Below are 22,918 nucleotides of genomic sequence, written 5' to 3'. Positions count from 1 at the left end.
GTTAGCCGAACTGAAAACTTCCATATGTTGTTGGCATTCCTGTTGTTTTCCAGTGTCTTAAAAAAATAGATATGTATGTATGTATACATGTGTACACTGAGGTATTAAGAAAAGTAATAATCTTCAAAAAATTTTTATTCTTTAGTTGATCCTAAATTATCTTTACTTTCAACAAAATTTCAAGTTATCATTTACATAGAAATTTTAAGTTTAGCAAGATATATTTAATGTTGAAAACTACGAAAGAAAATTATGGAATGAGATAATATCGGCGACAGATTTGCAGAAATTTATTACAGAATTTATGAAATGAAAATTATCTTGTTACCCCTGTACATGTTTTTTATACTGAAAGTTTTCAAAGAGCCGTCTGTGATTGGTGCTAATCATACGATTAAAGAAGTCGATGTTTTCGAGCTTTAAAATTCCTTGAGCAACGTCTTCGTGATCTAATTTTTGCCGCACACGCCCAGTAAAATACGTGGCAGAAATTTCAGCGTGGAACTAGAACGAATTCGCGTAAAGTTTTACTATATTTCGATAGTCCGCTCGTGCAATACTACGTGTAGCATCAAGTAGCTGCTGCTTTCCACGATCTCCACAATCGAACGCAGTTGGGACGCTTGTATAACTGAGGCGAACAATCTAGCGATCTCAAATGATCTGCGCGGACACAAGTAAACGCAATTTTTGGTCGTCCGGATTCTCTCCACCAGACAGAACGGAGCCGTTGCTATTATCGCCTCGGGGAAATAGTGACCGTGGTAGCTGATCTCGCCGTTGAACCATGGCATTTCGACTCCCCGAGTAATTTTGCCGTTTATTCGTAACCTTCTCTTCCCGAGGATCGGAAAATCACTCAAACGTGTCGAAGCATAAGCTCCCCTTCTGCGATGTCTTCCGCAATTTGTTTCTTGGAAAATCAAGCAGAAATTAAAGTAGAAACTTCACGATTTACATTCGCCCGTTTATTTCTAGCGTTGTATACGACTTTAAAAATAATGTGCGACTGAGCGAAATAACGTTCGTAAAAAATTGTAATGGTATAAAACCAGAAGCTGCATGAATAAAGAGATTGTAACTGAATTATATGGTAGAAGATAGTAAAAATATAATTTTCACGCGTGTTCTTTCATACAGAATTATTTGATATAAAAGTTTTTATCATATAGCTATATGACGAAGCACGAACTATTAAAATATAGCTATGTGTTACATTATACATGTCTTTAACGATTCTTTTTATTCTCGAAATATGGAAAAGATATAGTTTTTTTATAGCTTAAGTGAATGTATATTATTAAACATTATTTTTTATTTTGTCCATATAACATTAATTTTCATAAATTAGCATAATTAATATTTTCAACGATAATCATATATTAATATATATCAAATCTAATACTTCTCTCTCTCTCTCTCTCTCTCTCTCTCTCTCTCTCTCTCTCTCTCTTTCTCTCTCTCTCTTATTATAGTATACAATAATTATGGTCCAAATTAAAAAAATGTTTATTTTTTATACTGCTGTTTAGCAGATTGTCTCATTTAATTAATTTTGGCCTAAAATGTTATAGATAACAAAAAAATTAGGTAGAGATCATAATATCTTATTTATAATTTGTTTTTATTTCTATATATTTTTAATCTTGAATCTCTGAATTAATTACATATTTTATGTATTATTAATATTTAAATATTTTTTGTTATAATTTGATTCAAGGATAAATATTATTGTTTTTAAATCTGTAAAATATTGCCCTTAGGACCAAGTTATGTCAATTCTTATTCAATAACATTGTCCTAAATTAAAAAAAATTTTTTTTGAGTCATTGAAAAAGTTAAAAAACTTAAAATATTAGTTAAAATTGTTCCGTTATTCATTATAAGTAAAAGAATTAGAAGTAATAAAAATTAATATTTTTTAACTTTTTTACTATTATTTAAAGAAAAGAATTACATTTTAGATTAAGTTAGACCTGTTTTACGATATTTACTTATTTGAAAACAAAAATTCTTCAAAAAACAACCCATAATTTCGCAGAAATACCGAGTTGACTGATATAATTACGGCCAAGTCATGTAATTAACGGAATTAGGCACATAACTGCGGTGCTTCGCTTTTGTCATATACTAGGCTTCTGTACACGTGGCATGGAAAATGATAAAGGACCGAAGTACAATCAGAATCGTAATACGCGATCTTCAAATACTTCTCATTAATATACACAAGAATAACAATTATTGCTTTAGATAGATATCTACATATATTTTTAATTAAGAATACATCGATTTAATGCGAAAATATAATAAATTGAATTAAAAGGGTCGAATAAATCAAGTCTTTCAGAAAAAAAAGGATTTTGTATTTTGTAGGAAGACAAATCTGAATTCACTGACTTTCAAATGTATTTATTTTCAATCTATGTTTAATTTTAATGTATCCTATCTCATTTAATATACGACGCATAAAATGAAAAGATAAATTGTAACAACATTATTTTGTGCAATACGTTTAATTGTAGCCGTTCATAATTATGGCATATGAGAGCTTGGTCAAGGATAAATTCGCGTGTAAGTATGAAATATTTGTTGGTACACGATAATATCGCCACGATGCTACGTTGCGAAATTTTTTTGTTCCAAGCATATCCAAGCTCATCAATCTCTTTATCCTCTCTCTTAGCTCTCTTGGCCATTTTCCCCTGAAATCTCTCGCGGCTTCTTTTGCACCCTTCTCTTCTCTTTCTCTTTCTCATTCTCTTTTCCTCCCGTCAACCTGGTGGCTTTATCAACGTTATTCACCGCGACCTACATACAAGTGCGCAACATAAATATTAACAGAATTCTACGCGAGTTAAGACCGCACTTTGTGCTAGACGTTTGCTCTGACTATACTTCGTACCAGCAATTCTTGAAGTTCTAATTGACACCCGACCCAGGCCGATACCTAAGGCCTGTAAACTCTGCACTTATTCACTGAAAAAAATATCTGTTGAGATTAATCAGAAATCTGATCACACGATTATTCACCCCAGAATTCTGGTTAATTTTACCAGATACTTTTCTCAGTGTTGCCATTGCACAATATGTTTGCTGAAATTTGTTCAGACACCTTAAAGATGCATGCTTATTCCGCTTGGATGTGGGCGGAAAAGCTTTGTCAGTTTTTTGACAAGCTTATTAATTAAAAACTTGAATTTGATAGAATCAAACTAGTGCGCACTGGTGCATCCAAACGAATTCGCTATTAGTGTGTTAGTAATATGGTCACTTTCGAGATCTCCATATCGACAAAATTCCTCGATAAATCGATTAAAGGCTTAAGTGTTAATTTTTAAAATCCTTTAAATAAATAAGGTTCTTTAGATTTAAGGTTATTTTTATTTAACTTCCATTAAATATAAATAAAAGTCATAAAAGTTTTTGATATAACAACTTATTTTATATAAATATATATGTTCCTAACAAAATACTGTGACTTTTTTAAACAAGACAAATTTTTTTACATTTATTTTTGTGGTGGCCATATTACCCTCTTTATTTCTCTTCAGCCCATTATGCAGTATAGTTACATTTTTATAAATAATATATAATATAATAAATATTTTATAACTTTGAATTGAAAATCTAATGAACAACACACCTCGATGAATATAATCGTAAAATTTCAACTCAAAACATTAATTATTAACGAAGTTCTTAAATAAAATATAAATGGGTGGCCATATTATCACCTTCTTCTCTATATATTACTCGTATCTGCAGATGCAAAATAACTGTCCTCTCGCGATTTTGATCCCCGGAAACTCGATCAACGTTTCCCATGAGATATATTCACGATGAATCCCGTTTCCGGTGCATCGGCATGGCAACCTTTACTTATGTGAACTCTGACCGACCGAATCGCAATATATTGCAATACTATTCGGCGCGGTCATACATGAAGTTTTGTTTGTTAGTTCCTGAATATGTTCGTCCATCTCCGGCGCAGCGATGCGTGTGTGGGTACTAATCTGTAAACTCCAACGTTGCTGCAGCTGCGAATACGAATATTGCTTAAGAGAAACTACCCTAACGTACTACTAAACGGCACGAGTAGAGTCCGGCACAAATTTGATAAGGTCCAAATATAATAAACTGAGGCTTTCCAAGTTTACTGAACGATATAGAGCTACATGTTTTAATTTTTGTGAATTACTTTTTATTAATTTCTTAAATGGAATAAATTAAAAAGAATATTTTAAATACTTATGTAGAGTTTTAATATTTATGCTTTTTATTACTAGTAATTTTGTAATAAATACAAGAATAACATTAAAAGGGAAGACTAATTGTTGTGTAGAACAAGGTTAGTGCAAATTAGTGCATACATTTACATTGTAGTGTGCCGTACACATGCATGCATAATTTGTTGCATGTATATTTTATGCATCGTCGTTTTGTACAATGTATATCTTGCAAATGCTGGCTCAAAGCCGTGTTTGTGTGTGATGCAAATTATAATTGTTTGTAATTATCGGAGAATATGCGCTCGGCCAATTAAGATGAATGTGACGCTTCGTGGGTGGTACCGTGAATACGGTTAACGCTTGATACATTGATACGTGCGGAAACGTATGGCGTGCGATTTGTACCAAGTACTTGAGTGTGGGCGGATGTTCTAGAATTTTGTTAAACACAACACAAATAAAAACTCGGACAGTCCGCCCCTATATCTATCATCGAAGCGTGGATTACACATAGAATCACGAGTGTTTTATTGTGCGCATTACTGGACATCTGCAACATAAATGCTCGTACGTTCAAATAAAACCGGGCGATTTGAATAGCTCACTGTCCAAAAATCTCCGAATTAAATCCGAAAATTAAAAAATACAAATACGCGCGAAATACGCATTTATTATTTCCATTTTGAACGTGCACATTTTAAACGGACAAGAAGCTTTTTTCTTGTTTTTTTGGCGCTTTATTTAAATATCGCTCGGATGCTTCTCAAAGCATTAGATTTATTTCGCATTTTATGTACTATAATTAATAATCATTCTTCAAATACCAGCATATTAACGTATATCCGGATAATAGATTTAATCCCAAATTTCGCAGAACGTATTCTCGTTAAAATTTAATTATTTTGCAAAAAAAGGAATGCATTGGCAAAATTCAAAAGCTGAATGACGATGTATTAATAAACGTTCAATTTGATTTCTACAAAATAAGTTGATTGATCAACTTCAATTCACTTTAATTACTTTATACATCTTCTCGTTTACTAAAAAGTATTTTAGATAAAATTTCTTTGATGAATTTTGTTTTCTTAAATTAATTGTACGTACGTAACTGCATATATACGAATGTAATAATTTACTCCAGGCTTTCTGGAAACACGATGAAAGATAGAATATCGACGACGATATGTGCAAGTCAAAGGATATCCATCCAGAATAATTTCTCGTATCAACGACCCTTATCGCTCCGGAACGGTCCGCAAACAGCTTGGCTGACCCGAGTCGGATCTTCCTTATGGTACGCCGGAGAAATTTCCTCGACGGTCTTCGACGGACCGAGCCGCAAATTTCCTTCTGCCCTTTTATCGGCGGGACACAGCTGGGGAATATGAAAATAATATTATCAATATCTCGGGTATGTATGCGTATGTGACGAGGCATGAAAAAAAATACAGTCGCGAATCTAGCGAATATAGAAATCAAGTCAAAATATTGAACAAGAAGAGATACTTAACATTTTCAATTATTAAACAAAGTTCTCTTGATAAATTTAAAATAAAATCCCTAGTAGTTTGATCTAGAGGTTCCGGAATTCGATTCTAATACTCGTATGTGTGTGTGTTTATTTTTATATATGTAGTTATATATAACCAAAAACTCGCGCAAATGCTATGAAAGAACGTCAAAGGAAGCCTGTGTCCAACAGTAGACACTGTGGGCTGTTTACTGTCATAAAAGACCATTTTAACCGTTCTTGAAAATCTTTCTAATTATTGTAATAATACAGTACCTACAGGAAAGATGTATATAAAGTAAATAACAATTACGAGTTCTTTGTAGAAGCATAATGCACACACAAATAATGTTAAAGAGAATAATATTTTTGAGCTCTGGGCAAATGAAAAATTGTTAGAGAATAAAACTGAAAAATAGCCTTTGCCATAAAGCTTCTAATAAATGATTTACATATTATTTTTATTATTTATTTCATTTGTGTGATACTCTTTTGCAAGTTTGCTCTATGGAAGAACATGCCGATATCTACTTTTTAATACATATATATACGTTTGTTAAATATTAAATATTTAATGTATTAAAAGCTGGACGGATTTCTTTTGGACTCTATCAATATTATTGATTTATATCTCAATTTATATCTCTTCATGACACGATGCGAGGGTGAAGTTCTCAAACACATCGTTCACCTTCTCTTCTACCACCTCGATCATAGCCTCAATTTGTTCACCTGCGTTTCGGGACGAATGTAGGTCCACGCGCTTCTCATGCCCGTCCTGAGATCTGACGATCCAGCGAATGCGAGGGATCCCGCGCCGGCGGGACAGAGCAGGCAGGATACAATCGGGAGCCGGCGACGTGCCTGCGTTCTGCATCCGCGCATGCGGCTGCAATCGCACGAGAACCCCGGATCCTCAGTGCGCTCGTCACTCGCGACGCGTCCGGGACGATTCTCTCTCGCTCCTCTCGATCGTCCCTCGGGACTTCGCCGGCTCTCTTTTCCTCTCCCTCTTTCCCTCTGTCTCTTTTTTGCTCTCTCTTTTTTTCCCTTCCTTCCATTGCTCCCTCTCCGTTTTTCATCTCGAACGTCGAGAAAGCCGGACACGGACGAGCGCTTGATTTTTAAATTCGTCAACGCGAAAGTGCTCGAATTTCGAGGATCTCTGGATCGCGAAAGATCCGGTGACAAGGATTCGTCAGGAGAAAAGGTCTTCTCGCGAAGACCGGATGCCGAGGCGAGAGAGGTGGACGATCGCGATATCGATTGATCCGAAAAGTTCGATGCGATAGATTTTGTAGTGACGCAAGTGTTATCGCTTTGAGTGATCCCGCAAATTATCGCAGACAAGATTGTCAGGGGACTTCTAACATATGCAGCGGCGTTAAGTAGGTAAAAGTGATGAATTAGAGCGCGCGCGATGTCTGACCATTTTGTCCATTGACTACTTGCTCCGGTCGTTTGTTCTTTCCTGGAGATTCTCTACTTACGGTCTCAGTCTTGACAGCCGCATTCTTATGACCGAGACAACATAACTGAACTTTAATCCGAGATTTTATCAACATAAATGTAGGATAAATTGCAATTTTTTTGCAAATCTTCTCATAACTTTACATTTAGTATTTATTAAGGTTCCTGCTCATATTGTAATTTTTCAAATTTGACATAAGTAATATGAAAAAATTTACATTTAAGTGGGAATTTATTATCTAGGTTTCTTTGTTATATAAATTTATGTTTCTGGTCATGTTTCCTCTCTCTGTTTCTCTCTCTTTCTTTTTTTTTTTCAAATATTAAATAAGATGAAAATTAAATCTCAAGATAAAGTTGAGTTTAACACAGCGAAAAGAATGTAGTCAGTATCGTTTCTATGGTTTGCGCGTAAAAAGATCACTTTTCTTCTACGCTTCTTGAATTTATCTCCTTGAAAACTCAAACACGATCTTATTACGATGACTGCAAGTTACTTGTAACGGTAACTCCTGTTGTGAGACCACAATAAAACGTTTTGCGAGTACCTATCACTTTTTAGCAGCATTAAAAATAATTGCTATTAAAAAGTAGTTGGACACAAGTTTTCTTATTTGTCGAAAACATTGTTGAACGTCAGCGTCATTTTAATTCTTGCCATATATGAAAGAAATAATAGACATTACTTTTTAAATGTATCATGTAACTTGAGCATCAGAATGTGATTAAGCAATGCTACGAAACTGTTGTTTCCACAAGTTAAAAATGTAATAATTAATCTAAACAAAAGTGGCATAGTTTTTTTATTTAATAATATATCCATATAGTGCTTACAAAATGAAAATGGTGTCAACCACATTTAGCGTCAAATTACTCTACATTACTGTCTAATTCTAATCTGTTTTACTCTAATTCAATAGTTACGGCGTAGTTTCAACTTCTGCGATTTTGTTGAATTGGAAAATTAACGTCGCAAATCAGAGGGTGCGGATTTATCTGTCGCACATGCACCTGCCGCCGGGCAAAACACGAGCCCGACTTTATTGCGCCAGCTTGCGGGGGAAGCACTCGGGACCAGGCGTAATTACTATCATAGAGTGCAACGATGACATCTGTCCTGAATTTCTTTCGTTGCTCTCTGTTCTTCTCGAAATTGTGTGTAGAGAGTCCTTCGTCATTTAATCTCTGCGTGAGCAAAAATTACCACACGCGAGACAAGGGATAAAAGAATACTAAAACATAACGATGACCACTGAAATAACTCGTGTTGGGAAATATATATTTATTTAATGTCGAAAAGTCGGAAACAAACGTCGCATTAGGAACTGTTCGATGTAAGTTCTACCAAACAGAAACCCGATTTGCTTGGCGGAAAACTTATTGCGTGCCTCTCGTAAGATCTGCGCCAATCGCGCTGCCTGATAAATTCGAGGAATATCTAAAGTTTAATCATGAACTTGGCGAAAAACTTTGTACGTTCGTTCCCTGCGAGGTGAAGAATATCTCTGACTGGTGCGCGCTTCTCGCTCGAATCTATTTTCCCCGTTTCCGTAAAGTGGCTCGCGCCTTTATTGCGTCGGTCAAAACAAACTCGAGGGAGCACAACCGCGCGAGTCTTTACGCTAAAGAACAGGAACTCCTCTCTTCAACCGAAGTGCGGTTGAGGAAAAAAGGAGGAATCTCACGAAGGCACGAACTCCACAAATGATTAATGAGCGCGAACGTAGGCGCGATTTTTTCTCCGTTTGCAGCTCGTTTGTTTGAGGCGCGGCGATATCCCGACGTTTATTTCGCGTGATCTCGAATGACGAATTACGACGTCGTGAATATCGATGAGTCTTCAAATGGCACGTTAATTGCCGCGTTGATTTGCCGGAGAAAGCTCGAGTGGCTTGAGACGGCGCTTTGCGGGAAGTGGAGAAATATTGTCCTTGCGTGCGATGCGGTATATTCGATTACGATGGGGCTTACGATAATATGCGACAAAATAAGCATATATTACATACAGTCTGCATTATTAATTATCTGTTCATCAATGATCATCTGCCGCCACGTGTATTAATTTGGTTATTCACCGATCAATCGTCCGTAACATACTGTTGATTTAATTATTTACCGAATCGGCAATCGGATGGTTTTCTGCCTTCCGAGAAATCCCATTGGTATTTTATTATCATCTCGTGACAAATGAGCAATTACCAATGTAATGAATAAATTTCATTCATACAACTTGGTTGAATAGAGATTATCCGCTTATCGGTAGATACGTTTTGTTGTCCGAAGTCGGAAATGGAGTTTATTTATCGCGCGCTGTTGGCGCAGTTATTGAAGCTCTTCTACAGTTGTAAGCGAAATCAGATAATTCATATCGCGCCGCCAGGAAGTTAATGTAAATCAGTGATTTGATAACGGCGTGTGACCATTTTTACCGCGATCCAGAGTGTAAAGGATTAAAATCAGATTAGCAGCGCTTTGCATAGTCGGCCCAAGAGAGATTTCTGTATTAATTTACACGTTGGTCGATAATTATTTGCGCGTAAAGTGAAATTTTTTAAAATTCCGCGTAATACTGAATTCTCATTCTTGACGATTACCCTTGTTATCGATTACCAATTAATATAAGTCTTAATTGCTGACGCCAAATTTCTGTAACCTCGAAGTGCTTCTATGCTTTTGTTTGTCGCACTTTTAATACCTTCCTTTTGCATGTTACATCACAAAAAGTAAAAAAGTTATTTTATAAAAGAAGTATCGTGAATATATTTTACAAAGAGAATATTTGCAAGTTAAATTCTTTTAAAAGTTTCGTAATCTTTAATGGAAGAGTAAGTGTTTACTCTATCAATATATGATCAACTTCGAATAAAAATATTCAAATTGCTATCACTTGCGCGTGTGCACACAAAAGCGAAAATCTAGTCTCTGGTTAAAAATTTCCGTTACGTTTTACAGTAAAATATGATACTGTAATAAAGAATAAAAAACGGTGAAGAAGATAAATAGTAAATCTGTATTTTTAGATTTTTCTAAACTAATTAGAGAAATACAATTACTTCAAAACTTTACAAGGTGCAGTGCTGTCATTATCACATGTATCTCTTATTAAAATTTAATTTATTTCTAATTACACTTATTTTTTTTAATTATTAATAATATTTAGCTGCTAGCTCTTAACTCGTAAAATTAATTTTTTATAAAAAAAAATTATTTCTTGGAAAATTTCGTATACTTTTAATAAATTTAGTTATTAAAGCTTTCAATACACAACTTTATCGTATATGAATAACTCTTTCTCTCTCTCTCTCTCTCTCTTTCTCTCCCTTCCTCTCTCATACTTTTCTCAATATCAATTCTTTTTCAATAAGGACTAATAAGATATATACACTGTGTGATGCTTTGTATGTTCAGTAAGTACTGAAACCGATATCACTTCGTTAATTCTTGATAAGAGAAGTTTATTCCACTAGTTTGTTTCTCTATTTATCCCAATCCCGAGGTTACTATCGCAAAATGACAAATGGAGCCTATCCAATGGCTTTCTGAAGCCCACGCCTTTGTTCGCTCGATGTTTTTTGTTTCATAAAAATATCTAATCCCCGCAAATTTGCCGTTCTCACGTGGCATCATCGTTGCTTTATTGGGTTTACGCTTACTTGCGAAATCGTCGACGGTAAGGTGCAATTGTATGTATATGATGGGCAACTGCTTTCACAAGATTACGAGTTGGTGCGATTTATCGGATAACTTTTTTTAGTTTTATTGCGTAAGAAAAGGTGCGAATTTTACACAATATTCACCGAGAGTATCGCATCTTTCTTTTAAAAATGTTATCTGTTGTATAAAAATATAGACAAGTTGTGTTAGATCTTGATATAATATTAAAATGGAGCTAACTTTTTATGAGTAAAGTTCCAATGTAATGCGTTAATGTAATACGTTTTTTCACCTATAAATTCTAAGCAAGTTGTCTTGTTATAAATACTTTATTTTTACCTCTGTTTTGTACAACTAATAATATTTTTAATCGAAGTTTTTTTGCGATTTTAAAGCACATATTAAAATTATAACAGAAATTTAATTATAGAGAATTATTTAATATTAAATATTAAATATTAATATTGATATTGACGAATAATATAGAAAACCATGAGCTTTTAATTTAATATGTTGCACGCGCGTTTTATTTTAATAAAAATTTAACTCGCGAGACTTCATTAATAAGATAGTCGATGCTGAAAGTTTTAAAGTAAAAAAAATAGCGATTTTTTTAAATTTTTTATTAAGAAAAAAACATCGCGTTTAATTCAGCGCATTCCTTTTTCTGTTGAGTCTTATTTCTTTTTGTCTACTTTATAGACACATCTTTTTCTTGTTACGAAAAGGCATGTGCGATGAAAAATTCCGTAGCCATCCGCGCGCATCTTGTTAGCGAGAGAAAATTGCGATCGGACACTTTCCTCAGATTACTGTAATCTGCGTTATTACGACCAGCAGGATGACGCGGGATAATTTCCCGTTCGCGTATCCAACATGAATTATTGTCGTTTGACTAGTACCGTCTCTGTGGATATATCACATTGCGGAGCAAATATTTTCCCACGGTGCGCAATTTCCTTTATTTGATAGACAGGTAAAAGACCATGTGAGAGACGAAAGGATAGGGAGTGCGTATGCAAAGCAGAATCGAGAGAATATGTCAGACGGAAATGGACGTTAGACACGAGAAAGAGGGAGAATAGCGGCATTAAAATAGTCGAATTGATTGTCGTTCAAGACGACTGTCTAATGTCCATTTCCAACAATGTGGATTAATTTTGATCTGGATTTAATTTATTCTTTCTTGTTTTTTAGTACTAAGAACTAAAAAAAGAGTAGATTAAACCAAGCAGTAGTTAAAATTAATTTACATTGATGGAAATGGATATAAGACGACTGCCTTCTTGAAAATTGTGAAACTTGAGGAAAGAATTTTGAAAATTATAGAAATTATATAAAATTGTCGATATTATTTAAACTCTAAATTCTAAAACGTGTAAGACACATTTTCTTAGATTTTGTAGAAATTAACGTCAGATTAATTTATTTATTTTTAATTGCACCAATTTCAATTGCTGTGTAAATTGATAAATTATTTTAACAATGTTAATTTCTTATATAGGCATACCTTTAACGTTTTTATTTGCAAAAAACTGTTAGTGCGCGATGCTGCAAGAAATATAATCTGCAATTTTTTTCAAATGCATTTATTTCATCTAGCGACGCCTCGTTTACTGGAGTGTAGCGACATTTCTGTCATAACTAAGTAGTCTCATAAATTATTTTAATATCATGATTCTCTCTCGGCACGTCGGAGACCGGAGTGTTTTATTCAGAACGAGAGAAAAAGATGAAACTGACACGCGCGTCCGCCAGCGTTGCGGAGAAACTTTTCTTTGAATCTCGTCTCGGATGGCGATGAGGAACGTGGGCGCACAAGCGATCGCATATTTCCATTTTATTTACCAGTACCGCAGGGACAATCTATTTTCCTAGTATATTACACGGTAAACATTTTAGAATGTCGAGAGAAATTCTGTTGGAGCGACGAAAAAAAAAACGGCGTGCGTGTTGTGTAGAGCTGCGAGACACTAAAAAGGACACATTGAATTATGTCGCTCTCAAATTTTTGGACTACAGTCTCTTAAATTTTCTGGTGACACTATTTTTTAATGTTTCACGACCAGTCGTGTTGCATACGATGACATATCATTACACGAAATGTACACAGAAAGAACGGGTTTACTGAAACGTCTAAAAATTTAGCTAGGTACAGATATACCTAGAAATTATTTTTGCTAGATTATCAAAATAATTATGTAAATGCTCAAACTAGTTGCTAAAATGTCAAAATTTTACAGCATTCTTCATAATACTTCAGTATTCTTTATAATTATTTTAATGGTTTTAATGAAAATTATTTTTAACTGTTTCTCTAGCTAAATTTCCGTGTTTTTAAAAATAATTATGAAATATATAAGGTGAAGTATATAAAGGTGAGAAAATAATTATGAAATAAATTTAAAAAATCAATAAAGTATAAAAATACAATAATTGATAAAATTTTTAAATCAGCAATACTCTTTGCCAGTTGTATATTTACAATTTACTTTAAAATATATAAAATTGATATTTAAATATACTATTCTACTATCGAATATCAGAGAGAAGAAAATATTTTTTTATATTAAATAACGTTTAATAAGTAAGATTTAGTAAACGCATTTCAAACGGGCATTATATTTAAAATATAAGACGCCAATATTACACTTAAATAAAAGGTTTGGTTTTCGTACTAATAAATAGAAAAAAAATATGTATTTTAAATATGTATACTACAATTAAACATAAAACATTTTTCAAATGCTAAGAGGGAACACCTGAATTGTTCAGTAGTCGGATCAATATAATGGTCGTACTACTGACTTTTTATTAAAGTTACTTAAAAAACTGAAATAAATCCTGCTTTATACATCGATGTCAAAATAATATTAAAAAACAACTGTGAGTGATTGATATTTGTTGGATGAATATTCATCAACAATAATAGATGAAAACAACGCGAGAGAACAAACCTAAAGGGACAAATGTGGAATGTAATTAACGATTCGCGAAAAAATAAAAATATATCACTGACAGAAATATTCGTGTTTATTATTGATAATGCTATTGCGAGGATTTACGCATGACAAACTCATTATTTTACAAGTTTATTTGACTGATACGTCGTCGAAAAATTATCATTGCTGGTTTTTATTGAAGATAAACGAGTGAAATAATTCGGAAGTCACGATAGATTGCGGAGAATGATAATTGAAGTGACAGTGATAAAGAACAAAAGAGAATTAAATATTGCGGCATTATCAAATTTGGCGAATGAAAAGATCGGCTATTATAAGGGTGATCAGTATTTTTTTTAACTATCGCGTTTTTATTTTTAATTATAAGGGTAAAAGAAAAATGTTTGTGTTTAAGACAAAATGTGATGTCTATCCTTTCTAAAAAAGGGCATGGCATCGATACTCGCATCTCTCGAAGTATTGTTGTCGCTTTTCCGCGATGCCGAGTAGTTCTCTCGTTGCGCTTACTTTGTGTTGCGAGAGTAATCATTGCGATTGAATTTTGACAGCTGTCAAATTTGTATAAATGATTATCTATACCGGAAGAGACGGGGAGAGACAGGGAGAGGCGGGGAGAGACGGGGAGAGACCGGGAGAGACGGGCAGAGACGGTAAAAGACCGGGAGAGACCGGGAGAGACAGGGAAAAACCGGGAAAGACCGGGAGAGACGGGGAGAGACCGGGAGAGAGAAGAAAGAAAATTAGATAATAAATTAATGTATGTAAGTATGCTTTCTCTCTCTCTCTCTCTCTCTATTTCTTTTTCCTTTCTTTTTGTATATAATTATTTATTTATATAATTATTATTGCAATTGTTATTTTTAAAAAGTAAAAAACTAAATAGCGCGCGCGTAGCGCGCGCCTGTATTGTTCTAGTAATGTAAAATTTTAAAAGATATAATTTGAAAAAACTAAAAAACTATAAAAAAGGAAAGCAAAAGGATTTATTATATCTCATTTATATATATTGCATTGAATTACACATTTGATATTACAAATATGCAAAGAAATGTTTCAGATTCTTTAATAAAATCTATTAATATTTTTGTAGAAGAATAATTTAGAAAGATATATTTTTTTATAGAAGAGTATCATATGATAGAAATAAAACTTTCTTACTTTTATCTTTCAGATCGAAAATAGATAATAGAAGTTTGTTCCTCGTTTAATTTTAAATCGGTGTCATGTAAGCGGCAAATTGATATCGACAACTAGGAAAGTGAAAAAACGGATGTTAAATTAATACAAGAAAAGAGACAAAAAAAAGATGACGCAAAATGATGACTTTTTGTTGCGCGTTCTAATGTAAAAATGACTCATTTTATTTTCTAAAAAAATCTAACAAGATTTTATCTTGTCCTTCATATCAGATAGTAAGATATTATTTGTCCATTAAAAACTAGTGTATCGTGGTGTAATGAAATTAGATAAATATTTCATTAGCGACACATCATCGATAACATTCTCCAAACTTATCTCTTAACAAAATTTAATTTATAATTCTATAAATCAATGAGATTATTTATGCTTTTAAGAGGAGAAATTCGAATTTGTTACAGTTTTATTATTATACATATTCGCAATGTTTCATACTGTTGCCTGAGGATAAGAAGAATCTACCTTGGAGCTTGAAGTGGCGAGTTTCACGCGAAAACTTGGACGCGTTTTTTTTCTTACCATGTCTCTCTACAAGAAGGAAAACCAGTAACTTAGTTTGTCGAAGGTAGATTAGAAGCTGCCTTCGGGCCTTCCTGACGGCACATCAACAGTAAGGGACTTGCCCGCTCACCTCGTTTCATTTCTCGATCCGCACATTTGATCATAAAACTTTCTCCCCTCTTTCACCTCAGTTGGTGAAAAAATTACCGCGGCGTGTGCGGATGGATCGTCTGTTATCATAGTCCAGATTATACACATCTCGGCAGGCGGTTGGTTTCTATACTGCCAACAATTCTCGCTGTTGCTTGTTACCGGGAATCGCCTGCGATTTCACGGATCAGATCATCCCTCGTGGAGAAACTCCAACGAGGAAGTTATTTATCCGTTCGTTACAGTGAGGATGAGAAAAACTCGACGAATTACGATACGACGAGGCGTATAAGTTTTTCTTTTTATTTAAATATTTAATAAGTTTCCAAGTTTTAGAATATACTGATCTAAATTAAGTTAAATTTTATTGTATAATATTCTTTTAAATTTCTTGACTTTTTTAATGAAGAATTATCTCTTTAAACTTATTTATCATCGGAAAAGATTATATTACAATTTCTTACGAATACAGATTGAATAATAATAAACCTATATTGTGTAGAACGAAGCGTTCTTCTGAAGTCTTCTACATATATTCTCTTGCTTTAACATTATGATATTTGAAACTATTTTCGAATTCCATGCTTAATATTTCTTTTCAACTTTTTCCTACAGTTACAATAATTAGCTAACGCTGAAACGTCGAACGAAATAAAATAGTGTAATTCTTCGTACTATCTGATATAAGTTATGATAAAATCCTTTGGTTATTTTATGATAATGAATTGAAAATACCCGCAGGACTACAACTCGAAGCTGATTATGTGAGAAAATAATGTAGAATTGTAATTAACGTGAATGGAATAATTCCTCGAGTGATATTTACTTTTTGTGTTTTAACACTGATGTTATTGATATGGCACTTAAGTAGGAAAGGGAAGGGAGGAAGTACTTTTATATTTCATTAATGCCTTCTTTTTAAAAGTCTCATAGTAACTCATGTTGTTTTTAATCACTTACTGTATTGTAATCTTATCTTTTGCTTTTTTATTCTCTCTCTTTCTCCCCCTCTTTCTCTCTTTCTCTCTCTCTCTCTCTCTCTCTCTCTCTCTCTCTCTCTCTCTCTCTCTCTCTTTCTTTCTCTGTCTTTCAGCGAAAGATTAGATTACAATATAGTAAGTAATGTAGTGACAGAGAGAGAGAGAGAGAGAAAGAGAGAGATCTACAGACTCTTATCGTCTGAGTAAACTACTGAAAACGTAAAACCTTGTTAAAATTTTCTAGGAAATAAAAGTTTAAAACGTGCGACATTTAATTTTACTCTTCTCCTTTATTATAAAAATATAGTATCATGGAATATTATTTTTCTTAATCAAATTTGTTTTACTTTGTATTTTATTTATATTTTGTTGTTAAAGAGATAAAATAATATTGATATTACATCGAAATATGTATAAATTACGTAGTGAATATAATATAGGAAGATGGAATGTGATGTAATAAGAATTAAGCTTTTATTTATGAAGAGAAAATTGTCTCTTTAGAAAGGATTGAAAAGAATTTATACAGGAGAAGATAATATTTTGGTCCTCATTTTGTACAATAATTTTGTCAATAATTAGTGTTTTAAGTTGAAAAGTTAATACACACATTTCTATTCATCAATATGTTGTTCAATTCTAGACTCAAAATTAAGATATCTAATATTTAAGATATTACTTATAAAAATGACGACACTATATAATAACTCGAAGAGATAGTAATGTGTCTTTCACTGAAACTTTCACTGAAATAGATTTAAAAAATTGGATTTGTTCAAAGAAACACAGTGTTACGTTATAAAGTTATATTTAATTAAAATAAAATATTGCACAATATATGTAATTCTGTGCAATATTTAATATATTTAACGATTAATTAAATGAAACTGTATAACGTTAACAAAACAGTATTGATATTTTGAATTGCACTCAATAAGGTAGATAAGCTTTCTAGAAATATTCATGCGGCTTTGTCATCATAGGAGAAAATACAAACTTACAGAAATAACGGCGCTCGAAGTTCATTACCAAACGAGTAAATATCGTTTCATGCTATAGGTATTTATCTTGTTTGAAACCGTCAACTTCGTTTGCTCGGAGATATGTACATCTGGTTATATCTGCATTTACCTACTTAGCCCGGATTGCTTTCGTTAGGGATTTCGACGGGCTATGATTCTTAATAAGCATCTCAAATCTAGAAATTCAAGATTGCGAACATTTAGAGAGAGAGAGAGAGAGAGAGAGAGAGAGAGAGAGAGAGAGAGAGAGAGAGAGAGGTAAGAAAGTAGATAGGTAACGGAGGGTAGAGAAGCATTTCAATAAAACGATTCTAACGGGAGTCTAAGGGAGGATGTAGAAAAGCCCAACGAGCAATTTAGGCAGCAAACGTATAACCGTACGAAGATAAGGAAAGCGAATCCTCTTACTTGCTTTATAATACGGTTAACGAAGGATAAAGAAGATCCAGATGCTGGAAAGACGCGTGGGAAGAGATCTATTGCCGGGAATGTTGCGGAAACGCGAAAAGGTCACGGGACGAAATTCTGCTACGCATTTATAAAAATTGAAAGAGCGCTATAAATTACGATACATCGAAATAATATTTGCTTCCGTGATAAGCGTGATCGACTGATTCTGTATCGAAAGTCAGTCACTTGGTTTTCGGTATAGTTTTCGGATATTTATATTTTCTCTGTATAAAACGAATATATATATATTTTGAAAAGCTTTTTTATTCTCTGTCGAATAAATTTTAGTAATATAAAATAGTTTTTTGATAAACAAAAATGTTTTTTGCTACATCTCTCTCTCTCTCTCTCTCTCTCTCTCTCTCTCTCTTCATTTTAAAAAATCTTATAACGCTTAATAAATGTTAAGTTAAACAATTTTTTTGTGTATGTATGTGTGCATTATATACATATATTTTTATTATTATATCGAATGTTTTTGTAGTAGAACAAAAATAGAAATATGAAACATTTTATGTTTTAACGCAACAAGTGTAGCTGTAGCGTATAATGATGGATGTGGGTATCGTTGTAACATGTATCCTTCATTATCTCAGTCTTACAGGAAGGGTATTAGAGGCTTTAAGCTCTCTGGTTGATCAAAGTAGGGACAGACAGGAGAGTGAAATAGGATGCGCTTATAATAGACGGAAGTTTGCGTAAATTAAGCAAGTTTGCGTAAATTAAGAGTATATGCGTACATACATACATCTTTTCAATTAATTGTTTCACGGTTTGCATGAATTGTGAAGTGAGTTAACGAAACTTACTCTATAGTTTTAATATGACATTTGTTTTATTTATTTCCTAAATGAAATCTACGATTTGTATGTAAAAAGAAAGAGAGAGAAAGACATATATAATATAAAACTATATAAATATGGAAATATACTATTGATATTGACTCAAATCCTTTTTACAATATAAATACGAGAATTGAATTCGCAGACTTAAAGTATCTCCGTATATATTTGCGGTTCAACGTTAGTAGGATGATATTTTATTCACAGTTCCTAAGAAGAGTTCTAAGATTAAAATTACCGCGGAGAAATGCGAAAAGAGCGATTTTGGAAATTTTTTTGCGATTGGTAATTCTCGTCTAAAATTACGAGAAAATGCAAAATAAGCACGAAATATATTTCTCGATCTCGTGGAAATCTCGTTAATAAAGTTGATTATCATGGACATAACGAAAGAGAGCACCATACATCCGTGCTTCTTCCGGAATAAAGTTTCGAGAATAACTTTACTAGCCACGGATCAGAAAGCGGAATCGGGTCTGTGAAAGAGTTTGCACCCGAAATTCGAGGTGAACTTCTCGTGCAGTATAATTCGATACACTCGCAGAGTTAGAGAACATAGTTAGAAAATGGAATAGAATAGATTCTGAACAAGGAGAATATTGATATGTTCTTTTAGATAGTCTCCGCGATATCGATTTTAGACATGTTTCTTTCTTAAATTTTGTTTATTATTTTTGTCCTTTTGTTTAACCATGTTAATTTTTTATCTTAGCATAGATATTCTCTTAATTGAAAAATTATACAACATTTAATTTATATTGTAACTATATATGTTATTGGAAATTTACAACATTATACAAATTGTTTTAAAAGCTATATAAAATTATAAATTATAATGAAAAAGAATTATTTGCTCATATAACTATTGCATATCTGTATTGTTTGTTTGATCCACTTAATATTGAAATGAGTAAAAATTAAGTTATATTTTAAACATGTAATTAATAATATATATTAATAGATATTTTACGCTTTTATTAATAATTTTTTTAATTATCTCATATTTCTATCTCTTTTTTCTTTTTTTCTTGCCGCGATAAAATTAAATTATAATTTTTAATGATAAGCGACCTTTTATCTCGTTATATGAAACGAGAAAAATGATAAATAAACTTGTCGTCAAATATATTAGTGCTCGTATTAATTTTCAATTTAATTGACGCACGATTGATTATTATTATAATATTCAGAGTATTCGATTAGCAATTAGCTCTGGCTATTCGCGAAACGAAATTTGATATATGACAATGTTTGCATATCGCGAATGATACGCTAAAGTTCGGTGGACCCATTTCTAAGCCGTTTAATAATTCATCAACAAGGTAATGTCTATAAGTGGAGCAAACTACTATAGTTACTGAACTATGTCGCCTGTTACAGCATAATGCGACTTGTTCAATAACAATTATGCGGGCGATACATCCCGCTACATATTCGCGAGAAAATCGGACGAAAGTTTAGCGTTATATTCGTAAAGATGGTAATAATGCCGCTAACGGTATAGAACGAGAGTAATAACTTCTCACTAACTACGCGCTTTGTATACTAATTAAACTGCCATCCCGGGCACCATTTGTTGACGCGTCCGCGATTTAAGTTATACCGCCGTGAAATTAACGCGACGTTACGCGATGCGCGTTATTAATTTATCACAGTTTTCCTAAACTCTTTACATAATTGCCGTGAGTTATTTAGCGTAATTTACAATATTGTACAATATGAGAAATAAGTTTTCTGACGTTGGGGAGGGGAAGGGGGTGAGATGTTTTCACTTTGTGCAGCATCAACGGGATAATTATCAGCCGCTTGTCGCTTAATCATCGAACATCGTGATATTGGATGATTCAGTTAGCTCTTGGGATTAATTATCCTGTCAATCGTGTAGCAATTATGTATTGCTTACTACACGAATTATTATGCCTCGCTGCATCATGATTACGCTTGACGCACCTTGACTTCGGCCCACTATACTGTCCGTACTGCAGAAGCAGCCATTATCGCGATTCCAATAATCATCTTACAGAATCTGATAATTCTTTTTTTTTTTTACTCTTTCTCGCCTCTTTCTCGCCTCTTTCTCGTTGCAATTCATTAAGCGGCAACTTTTAACGACATTTTTGTTTCACTCGTCAACTAATTGCGGCCCTAAAAGTATTTGAGTTCCATTATTCGAATCCCACCTGTCACCTGTAACTTCTGTAATGTTTCTTTTTCTCACTTTTATTTTTTGTATTATCTGAAAGTCTGATTAATATAATATAATTTACCGTATGCGATATCGGGAATAATGAGATAGATATCTAGTGATAATCGCTAGTAAAATAGCACGTCAATTAATTTTGACGACGGAATATTCTTATCTTCTCTTAATAATCGCAAATTTTATGTAAAAATTTCCGTTCTTCGTACAATTCAACGGTTTTTTAATTAACTTACGCGAACTGATAATAAGACTAGATTATTCCCTGCAAACTTAAGATTCTTGAATTAGCGCGGATTTATTTCTCACTTCAGAGTTTCTCGACATTATTTTCCTCGCTTCACATAGGAGCGCGTATCACATATATTAAGTATAACAATTATTTATATGTTTTATGAATATACTTTCTGGCCTCGAACAGTCATTGATTGCCGCTCGATTAGGTTTAATCGATCGCACATCGATTCGGATGGAACAACGCGCTTGGATGCGCTCTGATGAATTTGCAGTTCACAGAACAGACGAACGAGGCCTATTGAGCATGTCGTTAATAACATTTCCAGAGCTTTAGACAATTGCTTTTCCCGTTGACCCGCCGCTGTTCGCTAGCCAACTTGGCTTCATCTCCAGGCGTCGTAACATTAATGTCAACCTCTTGCACGACTTGTGCTACTTCGTTTGTACTCGTATTTCAGACGAGCTACGATCAAGGTGAAACGAGCTTTCGCGGCAAGTTACCGTCTACTGTAATGCAGAACCACTGTAATTGCGTGCGCAATGAATAATCACAGCGACTTTGAGCTGGATTAAAAGGCCGGATTATATTTGCTGCCACGAAAATAATCGCAGCAATTAAGTTGTGCGCTATTGTCTTTGCAACATTATACACAATCGACATTGTCGCGGTATCTCTCGAATTACGCTGCAGTGATTTATTATGTCGTGCACCATTTTCCATTAACTCATACGAAACATTAGTGATACGCTAATAACAATGATGAAACTAATAATCGATTTTATGGTAATTCGATATATTTTATTAAATGATTGTTTCGGTAAAATTAGTAGGTGCAATCAGTAATATTAAAATCCGGCTAATCGTTAAACGGCTGTTCGTTAATTAAACTAACGAGAATAATTTGCAATTAAACTTAGCATGCGAGGTGTTAAATAATGGCGACGTTTGATAAACGAAGTGATACTTCTTTTTCGAAATTTCTCGATTATGCTGCATCTGTTATTTTAAATTAAAATGTACTCCGTATCGATATAATAATTTTGATGTTTACTTTTACGTTATGTCATGCTTATATAAATTAATTTTACCTTTTACTGCAAGAAACATTGTTAATTACATTTGTATTGGCACAAGAGTTGTGCAACATCGCATGCTAACGATCTCGTTCGACGGGGTAAATCCTTTCAGATTCTCGTTTAGTCGCAATTTAGGCTACACAAACTTTCGCTAAGACACCACCAGTTTCTCCTTTCTCATCATCCTTTCTTTCGCATCATTTCGCCAAAGTTACGCTTTAAATTAAACAAGCAGCATTCGCTAGGTAAGCGAATATATTCTGTGTACATAATGGACTGAGGTCCAAACCAAAGACAGACCTGAAGGGATTTATTTTTTATTTGTACTTTTGCGAAAATATGTTTAAAATTGCACCTAGATATTGATTGATCAAGTAAGTATTATTGTTTCTTTTATTTTGCATGATTTGTAATTTTTATTATATTATTTTTATGA

The 22,918-nt window shown here is 33.4% G+C and overlaps 1 protein-coding gene across 13 annotated transcripts in view; it reads left to right on the top strand.

Annotated features, from left to right (window-relative positions):
- Positions 1-22,918, top strand: part of LOC105830738 (octopamine receptor Oamb) — a 121,077-nt gene that overhangs the window by 73,553 nt on the left and 24,606 nt on the right. For 4 of the 13 annotated variants that reach the window (XM_036283624.1, XM_036283620.1, XM_036283588.1 and 1 more), the window contains exon 1: positions 6,628-7,127. The exons of 7 other annotated variants lie outside the window; for them this stretch is intronic. The gene's annotated coding sequence lies outside the window, so the exon portion shown is untranslated. Of the gene's footprint in view, positions 1-4,252; positions 5,641-6,627; positions 7,132-22,918 lie in introns of those variants that run through there. 2 more of the 13 variants (XM_036283616.1, XM_036283587.1) reach the window with 2 other exon arrangements.

This window comes from Monomorium pharaonis, chromosome 1 (assembly GCF_013373865.1).
Source record: "Monomorium pharaonis isolate MP-MQ-018 chromosome 1, ASM1337386v2, whole genome shotgun sequence".
Taxonomy (NCBI): Eukaryota; Metazoa; Arthropoda; class Insecta; order Hymenoptera; family Formicidae; genus Monomorium; species Monomorium pharaonis.
The sequence above is the reverse complement of the archived record's forward strand: the minus strand, read 5'-3'. Positions and strand labels throughout refer to the sequence as shown.